The sequence below is a fragment of the Euprymna scolopes genome, chromosome 15 (assembly GCF_053919585.1).
Source record: "Euprymna scolopes isolate OS-2025 chromosome 15, ASM5391958v1, whole genome shotgun sequence".
NCBI lineage: Eukaryota > Metazoa > Mollusca > Cephalopoda > Sepiida > Sepiolidae > Euprymna > Euprymna scolopes.
The window spans coordinates 97,573,456-97,582,973 of NC_136496.1; positions in this window are offsets into that span (position 1 = coordinate 97,573,456).

Consider the following 9,518-nt stretch of genomic DNA (forward strand, 5'->3'; position numbering starts at 1 on the left):
ATTTATGACAAGACACATAACATTTATCACAAGACACATAACATTTATCACAAGACATATATCATTTATGACAAGACACATAACATTAATCACAAGACATATTACATTTATGATAAGATAAAATTTATGACGAGACATATAACATTTATCACAGGACATATAACATTTATGATAAGACATATAAAATTTATGACAAGATATATAAGATTTATCACAAGACATATAAGATTTATGATAAGACATATTACATTCATGGCAAGACATTTTACATTTATGACAAGACATATAGCATTTATCACAAGACATATAACATTTATGACAAGTATTACATACGGGCCGGGGCAGTATTTAGATATAACAATAAAATGCAATAAAATGCAAACACAGGGATATGGATGGGCTTTTATGGATAGCAAACGCTTATCATAGGCAGACAAATCTTCTGCATTAGGGGTATGTTTATAGGTACCAGATTGGGTTCAATTTTCCTTTTTTATACAAAATAGGTTTGAAACAAATAAAACAACAATTATTTTCTGCGAGACAGGCGGATACAAAATAAACACAAAAATCTAACCCAATAAGATTTGAAAGAGATAACGAAACAAACACTTTCAAATCATATAAAACTAAATTTATTAATCATAAGGGGAAAGAAAGATTTAACAAAAACAAATATAGTCAAAGCTAATGGGATTGGGGAATATTTTTAACATACTAACTGAAAGAGAATCTTATAACAGACAGACAAAATGTAAACGTCAGCATCCAGCCCACACGAGGAAAAATCCGATCTCCAGCTCGACAGAGAAAGAAAGTAAAGTTTTTTTTTGCACTTACAGTTCAATTCTTTTCTTTTGACAATTTGTAATTGCTACCATTAATCCAAATAAAATCTCTTGTGAGGGAAGAAAGTTTCAATCACCAAATCCAGTCTTTTAACGCCGTGCGACACATTTCAGTTCCGCGTGGGAGACATAAGTTCCAAACGATGACATCGCAGATATTTTTGATTTGTTTCTTTTTTTTAAACATGCCTGTCGGCATCCATTTTGGGTTATCCAAAATAGCTTTATCGAGGGATTAATTTAGGTATCTTTTTTTTTTCTCCGTCTTTGCCAACTTCGGAAATTTGACATATCGCTTTGGTTATCCAGAAACACGTTTTACGCGGTTGGACTTTTGGTCAAAACTACTCGCACACGAGAGAATTATTTTTTTTTCTTTATTTGTTTCGCCCCTTGATTCTAAAAATAGCATTTATGACAAGACATATAGCATTTATGACAAGACATATAACATTTATGATAAGACATATAACATTTCTGACAAGACATATAACATTTCTGACAAGACAGATAACATTTCTGACAAGACATATAACATTTATGATAAGACATATAACATTTATGATAAGACATATAACATTCACAGCAGAAAAGGATGGACAAAAGTTCCCTGGGGATTTTAAATCTTTATTAGAATTGCAAAATTTTAAAATGATGAAAAAGAACTGAACCATATTCGGATAAATAAGTCGATTAAAAAGGTGATTTAAAGAAAAAAATAATCACAAATTGTAATGAAACCCGAAGCACTTTTCGTCAGACAAACTTTTCAAGGATATATGTCTGAATGTTTTTTTTTTCTTTTTTCGTGTAGAAATACTTATACGAAAGGGATAACGATGAAAAAAACAAAAACAAAACCCACACACACACACACACACACACACACACACACACACACACACACACACACACACACACACACACACACACACAAAAGAAAAAACAAAAAACAAAAAACGCAAACAAAAAACCTAAACAGAACTATTGGGGGGGGGGACACATTCTATTTAGTTTTTTTTTTCGTCGTTATCCCTTTCATATAATATTTCTACAAGAAGAAAAAAAAACATCCGAATATGGTTCATTTCTTTTTAATCACACACACACACACACACACACACACACACACACACACACACACACACACACACACACACACACACACACACACACACACACACACACACACCCCACACACACACATATATATATTAAGTAATCTACATGCATCGTTCAAGCTTTCAACATTTCCATGTTTTTTTCAGGATTCACAGTGAATATCGCAGTCAAAAAATCAACTTTAGAATAAAATTCCTTCGCGAATATATAGGAGGCAAAGAAAATGCCTATTATATAATGTTTATGCAGGAGGAGTCTTTTACAGAGTTTGGAAATCTTTTCCATAAAACAAAATTAAGATAGTACTTTCCAGTCGTTTCTAGTCGAACAGAAAATTATGATTTTAAGCTTTATTGAAAAAGTGTAAATGTTATATTCAAATAATCGGATTACTGCTATAATAATAATAATAATAATAATAATAATAATAATAATAATAATAATAATAATAATAATAATAATAATAATAATAACAACAACAACAACAACAACTCTTAGCCTTGTTAAAGCTGGATCGCATAGATTTTTACTTATTTTTTTTTTTTTTACAATTATCAAATAAGAGTGGGATCAAATTACTCTATAGTCGACCAGGAAAGAAGGGGACGAGAGTTCAATAAACGGGCCTTTAATATATAGGCTCGTATGCAGGCGAGAGAATAGGGTGGGGTGGGTGGGGGTTAGTATCTACTTGAAATTGAAAAAGTTAACGTTCTTTTGTGGGAACATGATGAGAATTAGCAGCGAACCGGATGCTAACGTCTCCAGCATAAGAGACAAAATGAAAAATCGTCTTTTGCACATGGCTCCACGCATCGTTTCCGTTTGAAAAAAGAAAAATAAGATAACCACAAAAGAATTATCAACCAATGGCAGAGCTCCGCGCCTAAAATAAAGGCCTAAAATATTACAGTCAGTGGGAGCCGATGTGCCCCTATAAAACGAGGCATTTTTAGGGAACGAGAGAGAAAGGAGAAAAACATAGGAGGCGAAGACGCCGTGCTGCCAGCTGTTGATGAAAGAAGTCGCCGCTTCCAAGTTAAAAGCCAGGACATATATCACCGACAGTAGCACGACCGGCCACCCACTTACCACCCCATCGTCCGAAAAAGATAAGTACGCTTACGAACATTCATTCTTTGTTAAATTATACAAGCCTACAAAAGTTAATTCCTTATCAATGCATACACACCCACAAACATCCTACGAACACTTTACCTCTTCTAATTAAAACTGTCATTAATAAATAAAACCGGTTCTCAACTTCAATATTCGTCTGTCCTTAATTGCATGGAGTCAAATTCTACATACTTCAAACGTTGTCAATTAAATATATTCTTTGTTGTGACCTCTATGGCCTCATTTCCTTCACCCCTTCTCCATCTATAAACCAACCAAAAAAAACCTCCGGGCTATACTTTCTTCCACCTAGTTGTGTTTTTGATAGCATTCTAGAAAATTTTATTCTAAAGTTTTTCTAGCTACGATAATCACTTGGGATTCTGAAACAACATCGAAATCTAGAAACGTTGATCGAGCCACGTAGACTCTTTGAAATCTTTATATAATTTTATTTATTTATTTATAAGCTCTGCCCAAGTATTCAGTATTATTGAAAAATATTGCATTTAGTTCATGTTAACAATATACTTGGATTTAATATCTATCTATCTATCTATCTATCTATCTATCTATCTATCTATCTATCTATCTATGATATAAAAGTGTGTGAATTCGTTCCCGATAGACTCCTAAACGGTTCGGTCGATTTTTTAAAATTTCACACAAATGTAGTTTATGTGTCTGGAGGTATTCTTAGATAGGATTTGTATCGAAATATCTTCGATAAGTATCGATAATCGATAATCGAAAAATTTGATCAAAGAAGGAACAGGCGATTTTGACTAAAGTTAACGCTTTATACTACTTAACATTACGAGTCCATTTTATAAGTTTTATTATCGCACAAACAGAGAGGCCCGAAATATAAAAGTAACAGTAGTTTCTTTGATATGACAGGGTCGCGTTCGAAATGAATGTTTCTGTTTAGAGCACAACTGAATCAGGATACTTGACTTTTGCATTTTAAGCTTTAATTCAAACCATTATATTAAAATAATTTTATAAAATCAACAGTGGGTTCTCTACAGTGCAATGTAAACTACAATGTATTGTAGACTAAATCATCGCGGGAAGGCATGTGAAACTCCCGCCCGGTGCACCGCGGTGGGTCCTCAACTCGAGCAAACAATTAATCGATTTGATTGAAAACCAGGCGATTTCACCTATTTAGATGACAATAAAATATGGGAGAATTAAACATTTGTTGATCCTCATTCAATCTTGGGCAACATTGGATCTCCCTGTTAGTATATATGAAGTTGAGATTACACTTACACTGATATTAAACCATGCTATTTCTACTTTAAATCATTAAAACGATCTTAATATACTCAGTCATGGATAGGTGAAACACTAAATAAAGTTGACTAATTTGCATATTTTTTGTAAAACGAACTTTAATTACTAATTCATTTTTATGGTTTATAATCGGATGATTAGTTTCATTTAACTGTTACACCCAGTTTTATTTCTGCATATTTTATTGATATTTTCTATTTATAATTGCGTAGGATTTAAGATTAACAACTTCTTGCAAAAAAGTATATATATATATATATATATATATATATATATATATATATATATATATATATAAGTGAAAATTTAATAGTTTTTTTTATATTTGAATTTCATTCAAAAAATATAATTTTTCAAAACAAAAAAATATTGTTTGGACAAAGAATACAATTCAAAATAATTTGCTTAATCCATGGATTTTCGATGTAGGCTCATCTCCTCAGAGGAAAGTCATTAGCAAAATATTAAATCTGGTTTTATATAATTTTACTATTCAGCATATACATAGGAAATATATTAAAGATGAAATTTTTTAAGGAACATATAGAAAGAAAATAAGGGTTGGAACAAAAACAAAAAACAAACAAACAAACAAACAAACAAAAAAGGATATGCGATTTTGGTATTCCGAATGGAATAGTAATTCTTGAATAGAATGGGATGATGTTATTAGATTCCAAATTGGTTGGAGAAATTCACATTGAAGGTAAATTCCAATTATTTTCGATATAACATCCAGGGTAATTGGTAATGATCCTTTGGAAATAGAAAATTATGAATGTATATTGCTTCATTTCTTTGGTGGTGCAAGAAACGCAAAATATCCTTAGAAAGACGCTCTCTTTTATAAAGTAAAATCCAATCATTTAAAATGAATATTCCAATCAGCAAAACATTCTCGATAAATTAAGATAGTTGGAATATAAAAATGTTCGAATCCGATATTTTAAAGGTGGATTTAGAATAAAGATAAAAGACAAAAATAAAAGTAAAAGGATACAAAAATAAAAATAAAGATAAAATAAAAAATAAAAAATAAAAATAAAAATAAATAAAAAAAATTTAGCGACTTTAAAATAAACGGTATGTTAAAAAACGTTTAGGTATATTTTTCTGTGTCTTTAATTAATACGATGAAAAAATGAGTAAAAAAATTAAAATATTATTTATATCATTAAATGTTTAAGTAAGAGTGAAGGAGACAGTAAGAGAAAAGAAAGCTAAAGAAAGAAAGCCATAAACGAATAGGGTAATAGTATAGAATTGAATAAGGCGCTGCATATAACTTGCAGAAAAAGTAAATCGGTCAAAGGTGAGAGTGGAGGGAAGTGTATATGAGAAGATGATTATAGAAAGCGTAAGTGGAAGGGGCGGGGATGTCTATAAAGATAGATGTGACTAAATTATTTTGCGTACTTTTGTTTTTGAAGGTTTGAGATTCTCAGTTATATTAAATTAGAAGTTGCACCTATTTATGTGTTAGGTTTTATATCGGATTTCAGCTTTGTTCCATTATTTAAGTGTCTATTTAGGTTATTATCTGGATTGGTATTTCAAATCAAGTGGTTTTGAATTGAATAACTTTCAGGAGAATTGTCAGATGTATATTGGTCAGTTTGTTTGGAATTAATTGTGGGAAAATTATTATAGGAATTATTTTGCAGTTTGTTGTTATTTAAGGTATCCGTATGGTTTACTAAATTTGGAATATTTTGGTCGGAATCATTGGTCATTATGCTATCTGGATGGGTTTCATGCATGGCCAATTGTGTCACTGTGCAAGTATATACAACATCCTTATGTATGCAATCATTATTTAGAAGACAGCACTCTTTATTTTGCCAGTTACATTTATTTATACGGAGAAAGGTCTGAGCTTTTTTATTTTCATGTTCTTGGAAGATATGATTGTTTGCGCTAAATTTGGTATAGTTGAGTACGATATTTTTTATGGAGTTTTTGTTTAATAAGGTACTGTACTTCTGTGGGTATTTTAAGGAGTTTTCTATTATTATGAAAATTCCTTAGATATGTTTGTTTTTACGTTCCAGCTAAAAGGTGGATTGAACCATATGGATTTTTTTTCATCTTAGTCGTCTATTTTTCTTATTTATTGTGGTTAGAATTTCTATTAATATTAGCATCTTTTGGGATTGGCTTATTTTTTCTTGGAATAGATTGCATCATATTATTATTATTACTTGTCCCCAGGGTCATATTATAATTACTGATTTTAACTTTTTAACCATGGGGTCTTTTTTCGCTGTATTCTATATTATCCGTATATCCGGAATTTCTTAGAGCATTGTTGTAAAAGGTTGAAAATTGAGCAAAGGTCTTTTTGTCAGTGTAAAGATTTTATATACTTTTATACTGGTATTATTGAATTATAGATTTTGGATGATTCGAGATGTTACGCTCATGAAATAGATTCAAATTAGGTTTATGATAAGGGGAGTAAGATTCAAAATTTAAATTCAGGGAAATATCCAAGAATCTATTTTATTAGTAAGTAGTAATATTTTATTAGTAAGAATCTATTTTATTAGTATGTCCAAATTAGAAGATCCTTTCTGAGGGTTTAAGGGTGATTCGTTTATGTTTTCCCTTTGCTTTTTAAGTTAGAGTTTAAATCAAAGTGCCAAGCTGTCCATCTGACATAAAAACAACTTGTTAATAGCTTGTACAAGTTTGTGTATATATATCTGTTTCGAAGGGATAGGCATGTTTTTAGCGGATAGTGGTGTGTATTCTTGGTCAAACATATTTGGGAGGAATAAAAAAGCCCCCGAAGAAGTGACCTTACCTGAGTGTGAGCGGAAAGTTTATCAAGCTGCTCTCTGAATTTTTGGTCTCCAGACTTGAAACTTGATATATGGTGTTTGGATCTGTAGAAATCTTTCGATTTTTTTTAGCCGGTAAAATACAAAGGGGTAAAAATTGAAAGACAAAATATTGACTTGGCGTAAGTCGACTACACTCGTTTATTTTTGCGTATGCACTAATTAACAGTTATAGGTTAAACAACGTTATTTTTTTTTTTGCAGTTTTTGTATACGCTAATGGATAAAGCTGGAGAGCAATATGTTTTGGTTTCGATTTTAGCTGATGGCATACAAGTCATTTAAAAAAAAAAATAACTATTGAAATCACTACTTGGCTCTATAATAATAAATACGAAATCGGCATAGAATCAACGTAAAATATTTAAGCGACCTGCTAGTCAATTATATATACATATATATATATATATATATATATATATATATATATATATATATATATATATATATATATATATATATATATATATACTAGCAAAAGTACGCGTCGTTGACTGGGTTCAAAAACAGCCTACAGAAAATGGACTCTGATTTATGAAAGTATGATAGGGATAGGTTATGAAAAGGAAAGGTTGTAAATAGATAGCTTCGAATTTGGGGGTATCAAAACCAAAGCAAAATATGATGAAAGTAAAAATAAAATAGATAAACCCCATAATTTATTATACCATACCTATTCACACTGAAACACTTATCACAATATTCTGTGGATCTATATTAAAAAAAACCTTGTTAAACTTTGTGACATATTTCCATTCTATGGAGGTCAGGCGCGAACGAACACCCCCATAATTTTATTATACCATATTTCTTCAAACTGAAACATAATTTTCAAAGTATACTTACGCAGATAGATATGAAAAGTCTTTATTAAAGTATGTGCTTATTTCCATTCTATGGAGGCCAGGCGTGAACGCAGACACCATAATTTTATCATACCATCCCTATTTAAGTTAAAACATACTTATCAAAGTATTATTATGTATATTTATATCAAAAACACTTGTAAACGTTTTTTATTTTTTAATTTTTAACACACACACACAGACGTTCAGCTTTATATTGTATATATATAATATATATATATATATATATATATATATATATATATATATATATTATCAAATTCTAAGAAAATAAAAACAAGTTATACTTGTTCATTTCTTTCAAAATGCAAATATAACTTGAATTTACCTTTCAACATATAATTTATTTATTTTATTTCAACCGGAAATTTTTCCTTTTCGTTTTTTTACTGTACTATTTATTTACTATTTATCTATGCTCAGGAGCTCAATCGTGAAAAATGTTTAACATGATGTTTTGTATTCGATAAAAAGTCTCGCGATAATTTGTAGCAAAAGAGATAATGTATTTTTATTTCAAGACATGAAAGAGAGCATTTAATATCGAAATAAATTAATGTCTGACATGTTTTGAATTTTCTTTTGTAAACAATAGTCTGTATGTTTAATTCATGAGTTACCCAGTCGGAATATTAACATTTGATATATATATATATATATATATATATATATATATATATATATATATATATATATATATATATATATATATATATGAGACGAGGGACGTGCAATAAGTAATGCCTATGACCCACTTCCAGTTGTCTGATCTAGCTGAAATTTTGCATGTGATTTATATCTCTACGGTTTATGTGGCAAATGACAGCTCTGAACTAATTGTAACTGTTTTACAGGTGTTTGAACTGAGGTGTGAAATGGAGCCTGTTGAATGTTGAGCAGTGATACGGTTTTTGTATTTGACAAGACGCACACCACAAGAGTCTTTGGATGAAATGAAAGAAACTTATGGTGATAATGCCCCATCATATGACCTTGTAAAACGCTGGCATCGTGAATTCAAACATGGCCGGAAGTCTGTGGAAACAGCTCCCAAACCTGGTCGCCCCCCACTTCTGCCATTGATGAGGCATATGTCCGTCAAGTTGAGGCTGCCATTTTGGAAGATCGGCGCATTACTATTCGGCAAATAGTCCAAGATGTCAAGATTAGTACAGGATCTGTGGAAACTATCATTCATGACAATTTGCATATGCATAAAGTGTCCGCCAGATGGATTCCCAGGTTGCTTACACCATTCCAGAAGCGAGAACGCATCGAGTGCTCGAGAATGAATTTGGAGATGTGCCAAGAAGATGAGTCAAAGTTTTTCAAAAGACTGATTACACAGGATGAAACCCGGGTCCATCACCAAAACTCAGTCAATGCAGAAGAAGCACTTGGACTCACCACCTCCAAAG